Consider the following 12,685-nt stretch of genomic DNA (forward strand, 5'->3'; position numbering starts at 1 on the left):
TCACCCTTAACTCACGACCTCAAGTTGTAGTCTCACCCAACCTTGGTGGAAAAAGCCTGCTCGCTTTTGCCCTGTCTGTACATTTCATAATTTTGTGTTTTGACTGAGTTGAAGAGAAATTTATTTTTGCAGGGAATCCTTTACCTCAGAGTGCAGTAGGAATTCAAGTGTTAAATACCTTCAAGGGTGAGATTAATCGAGTTTTAGACACTCCGGGTTGAGTGGCTTTAAAGGGATGGACAAGAATGTTGATGATCAGACATGAACTGATTGAAGGAGACAAGGGACTGAAAAACATTCTTCATCTCCTGTTTCTTCTGTCCTTGTGTGTTGCTGAGTGCTCCCTTTGCTAAACTTTGCTTAGTCACTGAGTTGAGTAATATTGCTCTTTTATCCCAATTTTCCTCATGAACCTCGGGACAAAATACAATTCACCCTGGGATCTTTTTTATTTTGAAGGTGTTATATCTGTGTGAACTGCTGCAGCACGCCGGGCGCTGTATCAGAAGGTAAACGCCAGAAAACATCTCTCCCAAATAATAATGTTTTGACCTAAAGGACATTCTCCAAGGCTGAAGATCGAAGTGGAACAAATTATGTCTGCTGAATGGTAACTAATTATCTTGCCTAAGTAATTTATTGAACTTCATAAACACAAGAGATACTGCAGATGCTGGAAATCCAGAGCAACACACACATAAAATGCTGGAGGAATGGTTTCGCCCCAAAACATCGACCATTTAGTCCCCTCCATAGATGCTACCTGACCTGCCGAGTTCCCACAGAATTTTGTGTGTGTCGAACTTTCTTCAGTCAATTGGTTTTATGCTATTTTAGGACCAGTAAGGAATTTGTACTGGAGAGCATATGAGTTAATGAAACTTATTCCAATAAATGACCATAGAACATTGAACAGTACACACAGGAAGAAGACTTTCAGTCCACAGTGTTGTGCTGATCTACTCTCAGGCAAATTCTGAATCCAAATGGCCTTGAGACATTTTATTCTGGGTGAGACTCCCGTGAGGAATTTTGTCAAACACCTTACTAAAATCCATAAAAATGTAAGCAACACAACAAAGTTCAAAGTAAATTTATTATCAAAGGACGTACACAACTCTGAGATTCATCTTTGTACAAGCAGAAGTAGTGAGGTGATGTTCATGGGTTCCTTGTCTGTTCAGAAATCTGATGGTGGTGGGAGGGATGTTGCCGGGAATGGAGGAGTTAAGTTATAAGGAAAAATTGAATAGGTTAGAACATTATTCCTTAGAATATAGCAGATTGAGGGGAGATTTGATAGAGGTGTACAAAATTAAGAGGGGTGGATAGGGTAGTTAAGAAAGCTTATGGGGTGTTAACTTTCATAAGTTGAGGGATAGAGTTTAAGAGTCGCGATGTAATGATGCAGCTCTATAAAACTCTGGTTAGGCCACACTTGAAGTACCGTGTCCAGTTCTGGTCGCCTCACTATAGGAAGGATGTGGAAGCATTGGAAAGGGTACAGAGGAGATTTACCAGGATGCTGCCTGGTTTAGAGAGTATGCATTATGATCAGAGATTAAGGGAGCTAGGGCTTTACTCTTTGGAGAGAAGGAGGATGAGAGGAGACATGACAGAGGTGTACAAGATAATAAGAGGAATAGATAGAGTGGATAGCCAGCGCCTCTTCCCCAGGGCACCACTGCTCAATACAACAGGACGTGGCTTTGAGGTAAGGGGTGGGAAGTTCAGGGGGGATATTAGAAGAAGGTTTTTTACTCAGAGAGTGGTTGGTGCGTGGAATGCACTGCCTGAGTCAGTGGTGGATGCAGATAGACTAGTGAAATTTATGAGACTACTAGACAGGTATATGGAGGAATTTAAGGTGGGGGGGGTTATATGGGAGGCAGGGTTTGAGGGCTGGCACAATGTTGCGGGCCGAAGGGCCTGTAATGTGCTGTACTATCCTATGTTCTATATTCTATATGGAGGGTTCATTCACAGGTTGAGTCTGTGGTAAAGAAGGCAAATGTGACGTTGGTATCTATTTCAAGGGGAATAGATTATAAAAACGAGGAGATAATGCTGCAGCTCTATAAGACACTTGTCAGGCCACACTTGGAGAATTGTCAACAGTTTTGGGCCCCTCGTCTGAGAAGGGATGTATTGTCATTGGAGAGAGTCCAGAGGAGGTTTACAAGGATGATTCCGGGAATGAAGGGATGAAAGCATCTGGCAGCTTTGGACCTGCACTCACCGGAACTTAGAAGAACGTGGGAGGATCTCATTGAAACCTACCAATTGTTGAAAGGCCTGGTTAAGGTGGATGTGGAGAGGATGTTTCCTTTGGTGGGGTATCCAGAACTAGAGGGCACAGCATCCAAATTAAGAGGCAACCTTTTAGAACAGAGGTAAAGAGGATTTTTTTTTAGTCAAAGAGTGATGAATCTGTGGAATAGTCTGCCATAGACTGCAGTGGAGGCCAAGTCTGTGGGTGTATTTAAAGCGGAGGTTGATGGATATCTGATTGGGGCATTGAGGGAAGTGGTAAAAGGCAGGTGTATGGGGTTGAATGGGATCTGGTATCAGCCATGATGGAATAGCAGAGTGGACTCGATGGGCTGAATGGCTTGATTCCTTCCTATGCCTTATGGTGTTATTGGAGGCTAGTGCAGAAATTGCTATTTAAAGCAGCCATAGCCATGGGTGAGGGGCCAGAGGACTGGAGGATAGCTCATGTTGTTCTGTTGTTCAAGAAACACTTTAAGCATAAGCCAGGGAATTATAAGCTGGGGAGGCTGACATCAGTAGTGGGAAAGCTATTGGAAGGTATTCTAAGCCACTGGATAGATGAGTATTTGAATAGACAGGGACTGATTAGCGATAGTCAGCATGGCTTTGTAGGTGGTAACCAATATTATAGAGTTTTCTGAGGAAGTTATCAGGAAAGTGGATGAAGACAAGGCAGTGGATGTTGTCTACATGGATTTTAGCAAGGCATTTGACAAGGTCCCGCATGGGACTTTGGTCAAGAAGGGTCATTAACTCAGGATTCAAGATGAGGTGGTAATTTGGGTCAGATATTGGCTTTGTGGAAGAAGCAAGAGAGTGGTGGTAGATGGTTGCCTCCCTGACTGGAGGCCCGTGATTAGTGGTGTGTCACACAATCGGTGGTACCATTATTGTTTGTCATCTGCATCGGTGATCTGGATGATAATGTGGTTAACTGGATCAGCAGATTTGTGGATGACACCAAGTTTTGGGGTGTAGTGGACAGCAAGGAAGGCTATCATGACTTACAGAGGGATCTGGACCAGCTGGAAAAATGGCTGAAAAATGGCATATGGAACTTAATGCAGACAAGTGTGAGCTGTTGTACTTCAGTAGGACCAACCAGGATAGGTCTTATACTGTGAACGGAAGGGCACTGAGGCATGTGGTAGAACAGAGGGAATTGGGAATACAGATCCAAAATTCCTTGAAAGTACCAACAGATGTACATAGGGTTGTAAAGAAAGCTTTTGGCACATTGGCCTTCATAGATCAAAGTACCGAGTACAAGAGATGGGATGTTATGTTGAAGTTGTATAAGACATTGGTGAGGCCTAATTTGGAGTATTGTGTGTAGTTTTGGTCATTTACCTACAGGAAAGATGTAAAAGAGTTTGAAAGAGAACAGAGAAAATTTACAGAGATGTTGTCCGGACTTGAGTTTTAAGGAAAGGTTGAGTAGGTTAGGACTTCACTTCCTGGAGTGTAGGAGAACGAGGGGAAATTTGATAGAGGGATACAAAATTATGAGGGGTATAGATAGGGTAACTGAAAGCAGCTTTTTCCACCCTGGTTGGATGAGTCTAGAATTAGAGGTCATAGGTTAAGGGTGAAAGGTGAAATGTTTAAGTGAACATGAGGGGGAACTAACTTCTTTACTCAGAGGGTCGTGGGAGTGAGGGATAAGCTTCCAGCACAAGTGGTGGATGAAAGTTCGATTGCAACATTTAAGAGAAAGGGGTATAGAGGGCTGTGATCGATGGGAGTAGGCAGTCTAAACGGTTCTGATATGGACTAGATAGGCCGAAGGGCCTGTTTCTGTTCCGCAGTGCGCTGTGACTCCGTGACTAACTGATCGGTCATAGAGGAGGAAGTCTCAAACTGAACTGAAGGAGGCAATGAAAGTTGTTAATGAAAACTTTGCCCAGTATCCACTGGACAGAGGGATCTGGACATTTGTGAGGACAACGTAGAGCAGGCCAGTAAATAAACTGATTTGCTGCAATGTGTCGATGTTAAGAAGGATGTGCTGGGACTTATGGAAAATGCTGGTCCATGTGGGAGGGAAGGGTTGGTTATATTGCTCTCAGAGTGGATTTAACGGTCGGCACAGCATCAATGGGCTGAAAGGCCTGCGCTGTGCTGTACTGTTCTAAAAAAATGCAAAAGGTTTGAGAGGTGTAAAAATCTGAGGGAAAGAGCCGTACGTTCCATTGGTGCCCTGAGAAGTGAGGTGAGAGGGAAGGAGTTTAAAGTGAATCTGAGAGAGAAGTTTTTCATACAAAAAGTGGTTTGTTTCTGGAATGAGCTGCCAGAGGGGACGGTGTTGGCAGGGGCACTAATAACATCCGAGGGGCTTCTGGACCGGTTACTTGAAAGAGCAGGACATAGAGTGAGACGGAATTAATGCAGGCTTGGGATTAATACTGACTGGCACTTCAGGATTACTTTATTTTCCGGCAAGATTTGGTTTGCAGCCTCAGTGCTGCAGTTGCGGTTGGGATCACCCTTTTTCACTTCTAGCCCTAAATCCAGTGCTCAGGAGAGACAAAGTCCCATTCTGTAAAGGTAATGACACCTGGCTTCGTTCTGTGGCTAAAGATTTCCATGTGCTGGGCGCCAGTCCAGGGAACAGCTCCACAGGCAGGAGGTCAGCGGGTCCCCGGATCAGAGGTCTGTAGGTTGGCGAGTCGGCGAGTCCACAGGCTGAGGCCTGGCGCTCAGGGTTCCGTCATCGGCAAGTCCTGGGGTTGGTACAGAAGATCAAAGCTCAAAGGTCACGGACTGAAATCAACAAGTCTGGAATTTGGGGCCTGATGACTGAGGCTCTGTGTCTGTGAGTCGACTGGAGATGGACTGTGCTGGGGTTGGAGGGCTGTCTGTGAGTGTGATTGGGTGGCTGGGAGGGAGAAAAGGGCTTTTGTTTTGTGGTTATTGCTGTAGTTGTGTTTTGGGCATGCTATGTCGGCGATAGAATGTGTGGCGAGGCCTAACCCTAACCCTAATGCTTGTGGGCTGCCCCCTGCTCATCCTTGGGTTTAATGATTCAAAGGTTCAAAGTACATTTATTATCACAGTATGTGTGCCGTATACAACCCTGAGATTCGTCTTCTCCACAGACAGCCACGAAACAAAGAGAAAACCATGGAACCTGTTCCATGAAAGACATCAAACCCACCCCCACCATGCACAAAATAAATTGCACAAACAGCAACAAAAAAAACAAGAGAAAAACACAGAGTATAAAACACAAAATCGAAAGAGTCCAGGCAAATTTCAGTAAACGCAAATGACTCTTTTCACTTTACGTTTCAATGCACGTGATAAAGAAAAGGAATCTGAATTTCTACTTCAGCCCAGGGTGTTTGCAATATTCATCTACTCCATCTACGTTTCTCGCTGCCTCAGGAAAACAGCCAGCATCATCCAAAATCCCACCCACCCCAGACGTTCTCTCTTCTCTCCTCTCCCACCAGACACAAGATATGCTGTACATGCCACTAGGTTCAAGAACAGCTTTTATCCCACTGTTAGAAGATTGTTGAAAAGTCCCCTAGTACAATAAGATAGACTCCTATATCTCATTAGGAGATTTGACACGTCACTAAAGACACTCCCAAATTTCTACAGCTGTAGCACTCTAACTGGCTGCATCACTATCTGGTATGGGGGTGGGGGGTGCTGGGGGAACACTGCACAGGATCAAAATAAGCTGCAGAGAGTTGTAAACTCAGTCAGCTCCATCATGGGCACCAGCCTCTGTAGTATCCAGGACATCTTCAAGGAGAGATGTCTCAAAAAGGCAGCATCCATCATTAAGGACCCCCAGCACCCAGGACATGCCCTCTTCTCACTGTTACCACCAGGGAGGAGGTACAGGAGTCTGAAGGCACACACTCAGCGATTCAGGAACAAATTCTTCCCCTCTGCCATCAGATTTCTGAATGGACATTGAGCCCCTGAGCACTAACTCACTACTTTTTAAAAAATTCTTATTTTAACACTACTAAATTTAATGTGTGTGTGTGTATATATATATATATATATATATATATACAGTATTTCATGATATTTTTTCTATTATTATGTATTGCATTGTACTGCTGCTTCAAGGGCACAAATTTCATGGCATACGCTGGTGATATTAAACCTGATTCTGATTAGGACTCTTGTCCTCACTATCTGCCCTGTGTGACTCTGTAACATTTTGTGGAGATCTGCAGGACGCAGACTGGATTGGACAGCATGTCCTTTAAGGAGAGGTTGGACAAGTGTTGGTTGTTTCTCTGGCACGACAGAGGTGGAGAGGGGACCTGATAGGTTTATAAGATTACGAGAGATGTAGATAGACAATCAGTATTTTTTTCTCAGGATTGAAATAGCTAATACTAAGGTGCATGCATTTAAGTTGAGATGGGGTAAATTGAAAGGAGATGTGAGAGGCAAATTTTTTTACACTGGGAGTGGTGGGTGCCTGGAATGTGGTGGCGGAGGCAGATATTGCAGAGGCAATCAAGAGGTTCTTAGATACGTTGTGAAATATATTTCATTAATATATTGTTTGATTAAGCATTCTTTGTTGTTTACATAATTCATTATGAGTTATATGTAGAAGTACGTGAATGGCGTACGTCATTACGGCACCACATCATACGTGTGTGCCTCGCTAAATTAAAATAAACATACACAGGTTTCATTAAGAACTGCCCTTTTTATTCTGCTTAGAAGTATTAATAACAAGATCTTGGAGGCATGACTTATAAGACTTATAGTTCTAAAATCTGAGCATTTCGTGCTCTTACTTTTCTTTGGGATCATGACAAACTCTGACGCCACAACATCTGTTGGCCACTTTCCTGTTGAGTAGATTGTATTGCAAAGCCTCGTGATTTCCTCAACCTCCGAGTCGCCAAGGCATTTCATCATTTTGGCTGTAACACCATCTACACCACAAGCTTTACCAGTTTTTAACTTTCCAATGGCTGTTCTTACTTCCGCTATCAAAATTTCCGGACCTTCCGTGTTTCCCTCACTCACTTGATCATTTCTAGCATCGTAGTACAATTCCCTAACGTATTCCATCCATCTACTTTCCACCTTGTCATTCTCAAAGAGTGTGTTCCCATTCTTGTCTTGAATAATGCCAGCCCTTGATTGTTTCTTGTTCCTATTGGTCATCTCTGCAATCTCCCTCTGCATATCCCTTGAATGATGCAACATGTCCATGGTCTCTATCTTTTCACACCGTTTGATAAACCGTTGTTCTTTAGCTTTTGCACACTCTGCTCTTATTTGTTGGTCCAATTCCTTGTACTTAGATGTGACCTTCTTGTGCTTCCTTCTCTCTTCCATGAGCTTCAGAATGTGATCCGTCATCCAGACCTGTTTCGCTACACGCCTTCTTTTGGGGAGACATTTTTCTGCTGCCATTTGCATACAGTCCTTCAGGTTTGACCGCATGTTATCTGGTGTCTGCTCCATGTCTTCTACTCTCAGTCCTTTAAACCTATTTTGTACCGCTGCAGAAAATCTTTCACTATACTCGCTCTTCTTCAGTAAGTCCATATCCAACCTGGCTTCCTCGGTTGCAGCCTTAATCTTTGTCTTTAGTGCAATCTTCACCCTAACAACCACCGGGTTGTGATCTGAGCCTATATCGGCACCTGGATAAATCTTTGCCATCCTAATACTTCTCCTGAAGCATTTCCTCACTGCAATATAGTCAATTTGTCTCCTTCCAGTATCCCCAGGCTTCTTCCAAGTGTATAATTGGAGGAGAAGATGGCAGTGCGACACAGTGCGCGCGGCCTCTCCGGTGATGAATATCTGTTACCTGTCAAGTAGAATGCCGTGCACAATTCTGATTTGATGGAGGCAGATGTGAGAGCACGGAGGAACATCTGGTGAAACTTCTGAAATGCCTGTTTCGCTGCCGCCGCTACTGTGTAATCCAGAATCTCCGGAGGGGAAGGGCCTGAATCTTCGGCTTTGCCTGTTGCTTGGCGGCGGGAGCCGGGGTTGAAGAGCTCGGCAGAGATGGTGCTCGGTGCTCGGTGTCAGAGGGCTGGTCGGAGGCTCGAAGTTTTCAGACGGATTCAAGAGTCGGACTGTGGTCGTGTGCTTCCAGGGTGCTGCATCGGCAAGTTTGCGGCGCTGGAGGTTCATGGCAGGGAGAGTTTTTCTTCCTTCTACCGTCTGCATGAGATGTTGGGGCTATCGGGACTTTGAGACTTTTTTTTAACCGTGCCCATGGTCTGCTCTTATCAAATTACAGTATTTCTTTGCACTGTTGTAACTATATGTTATAATTATGTGGTTTTTATCAGTTTTTCAGTCTTGGTCTATCTTGTGTTTCCGTGATATCACACCAGAAGAACATTGTATCATTTTTTAATGCATGTATTTCTAAATGACAATAAACGAGGACTCAGTGTCCTCATAATCTAATCTAATTTTTGTTTAGGTAATTTGAACCATGTGTTTGCTACCATCAGCTCATACTGTTCACAAAATTGTATAAATTAATGAAATTAATGAGTGCCAGAGTGGATTTATACTGGGTAAGGGTACCCGTGAAGGGATTTTTAATTTGCGAATAATTGTGGAACGAGGTCTAGAAAAAAAAGGGACATTTACATGTGCTCCCTGGATTACGAAAAAGCTTTTGACCGAGTCAATCATGAACAGCTGGTCAATTGCCTGAACTCATTGGGGCTGGATGGGAAAGATGATCAACTGATTGCGAGTCTGCACTGGCATCAGAAGGCAGTAATAAGAACTAATGATGGGAATTCACTGGAAGTTGAGATCCAAAAAGGGGTTCGCCAGGGCTACATTATCTCCCCTTTATTATTTAACATTTACTCAGATGTAATCTTCAGGGTGTTGAACGATGAAGCTGGTGTCCAAATTGGTGGAGCGATGGTGAACAACTTGAGGTATGCAGATGATTCAGTGTTGTTAGCCGAGACTGAGGACGAGTTACTCAGAATAGTAGATAAGATATATGCTGAAGGTGAACGATTTGGAATGAAAATAGATGCTGCAAAGACGAAGATGTTGGTAGTATCTCGGAAGAAAGAAGTCCCCAAAATCAGTCTCAAAATTAACTGTGTAGGCATACAGCAAGTCAAGAAGTTTGTGTACTTGGGACAGATGGTCACAGAGGATGGGAAATGTGATACAGAAATTAGACGAGGAATTGAGATTGCAAGATCAACGTTCTGGAGCCTGAGTGAGGTGCTGTGTGACAAGAGGTTGGACTTTGGGCTGCATTGTAGAATTTGGAAATGCTACGTCTGGAGCAGTCTGTTGTATGGAGTCGAATCGTGGACCTTATGCGAGGAAGCGCAACGAGGACTGGAGGCATTTGAAATGTGGTGTTTAAGGAGAATGCAGAAAATTAGATGGGTGATGAAGGTCAGTAATATGGAAGTGTTGAAGAGAGTGAGGAGAGAAAAGGAGTTGCTGAAGAATGTGCAGAAAAGGAAGCTGGAATATGTCGGGCACTTGTTACGAGGTGGCGGACTGCAGAAATTGTTATTGGAAGGGATGATAGAAGGAAAGAAGGAAAGAGGAAGGCAGCAAACCACTTGGTACGATAATGTGAGGCAATGGACTGGGCTGAGTTATGCTGAGGCCAGAAAAAGAGCACAAGATCGAAGAAGATGGAGGTGCATAGCTACCAACCCTGGATTCGGGACGGCACCCACTGACTGACTGACACACATTTATCACTGGGCTCCCTGTTTTTTTCTTTTGATTACTTTTGGAGTTATGAAACATAACAAGACAGCAAGATGAATATGTGGAAAATGGAGGAAATGGACATTATGTAGGCAGAAGGAATTAGTTTATTTAGCCTTTTAATAACTGGTTTAATTAGTTTGCCAGAATCTCATGGGTCGAACGGGCTGTAGCTGTAGCAGGGCTGTAGCTCTGTCCCAAGCAGAAATATTTTAGGCGGAATAAAGCACCCAACAGAGGGCAGTACAATACTGCGTTAACATGCATTTACAAAGCTTCCCGCACTCTGGTGTGGTTTCAAGCCACCTCATTTCTCAGAGCAAGTAAACACATTTGCTATTAAACTTCTCTCAAATGCTGACACATTGTTCAAAGCAGTGAATATTTATTGCCTGTGTGTTAAAACTTTACAGCCCACGAGCACATCAAGCCGACGGTGATGAAATCATTGGACAACAAAGACTTTGCTTCCTGAATACTTTACGATGTATTTTAAGGATTTTGGGCTGCTGATCTTGAAAATCACCATGAAATTTCCCTATCACACACAATTCTTTGAAATTGCCTCTATGTGTTATTTCAATTCATGGAAATTCACTTGAAAAAGGGTTGGTAGCTATAATTTATAAATGGAAATTGAATTTACGAATGATATCTAACAATAAAATTAAGCGTGCTTGGGAATTGGAAGTTCAAGAGTCATTTTCAGATAATCAATGGAGTAAAATTCTTCATTTGGTTAATAACTCATCTATTTGTGCCCGTCACTCCTTGATACAGTTCAAAGTAGTGCATTGGGCACATATGTCAAAGGATAAACTAGCAGGTATTTTTTCCAACACCAATCCTATTTGTGATAGACGTAATATTGAGGTGGCCACTTTAACTCATATGTTTTGGTCTTGTATAAAGCTAGACAATTTTTGGAGAGATGTTTTTAAAACATTATCAAAAGTTTTGGATCTGGACCTACAACCTAATTTACTTACGGCAATATTTGGGATTATCCCATCGAAACCAGGAAATATTTCTGTTTCTGCTCAACGTATCACGTGTCAAATGTCAGCCTTTTCAACTTTATTGTCTAGGAGAGCCATTTTACTGATTCTAATCCATCTACTGTCTTTTATTGGCTCTCCTCCATTATGTCCTGGTTAAGTTATGAGAAAATAAGAAGTCGGACATTTGATACATCCTTTAATTTTGAGCAAATCTGGTGACCTTTTATTCAATACTTTCATTTAATTTTATTTATTACTCTTCCAATTTTTTTTTTGAAGTTTTAGATTTGATCAGAAAGTCTTTCTTCTTTTTGGGTCGTGTCCTCAGAATGGAGCCCAGTCCTTTTTTTTTGTATAGTGTAGTGGGGTTTTTTCCTTCATTTAAAATTCAGATTTTTTCCTTTCCTCTTCATGAACTGATAAGAGGAGAATTGCTGTTTCCTTTTTTATTATATATTATATACTAGCTTAACACTATGTATGATTTTGATGTCTATTTCAATCTCCGTTTGTATTGTTATTGATATATATATTTGAGATAATTCTCCTCTTGTTTGTATTTCTGTTCCTTTTAAATCAATAAAAAGATTAATAAAGAAGAAAGTTATTTCAATTCATAATTCAAGTCAGAAAAACTGATATCAAGATTAAAGAAGGCATTTTTGTTGGTCCACGAACAGGTCTTCAATGACAGGCAATCCAAAGAACTTTGAGTGGGACTGGAGAAAATCACATGGAAGGCATTCAAGGATGTTGTTGAAAATTTTCTTGGGAACTACAGAGCACCAAACTACATGCAGGTGGTTGACAACATGCTTCAAGCATGCAAAACCATGAAGCACAACATGTCACCAAAGATTCATTTTTTGCATTCCGATTTAGACTTCTCCCCTGTAAATCTTGGCGCTGTCAGTGACAAGCATGGTGAAAGGTTTCACCAGGACATTGTGGTCATGGAGAAATGGTATCAGGGCAACTGGAATCCATCAATGCTGGCTGATTATTGTTGGACACATAAGTGAGGAGCCTCGGACACTGAGTACAAATGAAAATCATCAACAAAGTATTTTTAGTTTAGTTGAACTATTGCAAAACGTCAGCGCCATTATGCAATTAAACACATTATATTCAATAAAAGTTAATCTCTTGTTTCTCCAAATTCCTACATGATATAAGTAGACTGAAATTATATTTGTGTTCAGCTTCAAGTTGTCTATCATAAACAAAGAAAAAAATTCTGAGAAAGCAGCACTTTGGAAAAAAGTTGTTGTCTCGTGACATCTCTCCTCCACATAGTTTCCAGTTAACAACATCAAAAGCACCTCTCTCAGCCCTTCATTTAAGAGGTTATGCTTAGACAACTGTGAATTTTGTTACAATGGGCAGTGAAATTTTGTCATGAGATCAAGATGGTGGGAAAGAGAAGGCTTGTGAAGAATTGTCTCTACGCTTTCTGAAAGGGTGGAGGAGAAAGAAGATCAGTGACAGGGAGAGACCAAAGGCAGAACCCAACCTCTGCTGGATAACACAAAAAATTGTCAGCACAGCATCTGTTACCAAGTGCACAAGGCGATTGAAAGCTTCACACATCTTCACCCTTGCTATCAGTTCTTACTGAATTAAATATTATTTGCAAAGGACATCACGAAAACGACCGCGGGGAATCAGGTCAGTGCCTGTGTTTA

At 42.3% G+C, this 12,685-nt stretch overlaps 1 pseudogene; it reads right to left on the bottom strand.

The window, feature by feature from the left end:
• The window catches only part of LOC140189892 (uncharacterized), a 48,348-nt pseudogene extending 40,413 nt beyond the window's left edge, over positions 1-7,935 (bottom strand).
• Between the last annotated feature and the right edge of the window lie 4,750 nt (positions 7,936-12,685).

The sequence above is a fragment of the Mobula birostris genome, chromosome 29 (assembly GCF_030028105.1).
Source record: "Mobula birostris isolate sMobBir1 chromosome 29, sMobBir1.hap1, whole genome shotgun sequence".
Taxonomy (NCBI): domain Eukaryota; kingdom Metazoa; phylum Chordata; class Chondrichthyes; order Myliobatiformes; family Myliobatidae; genus Mobula; species Mobula birostris.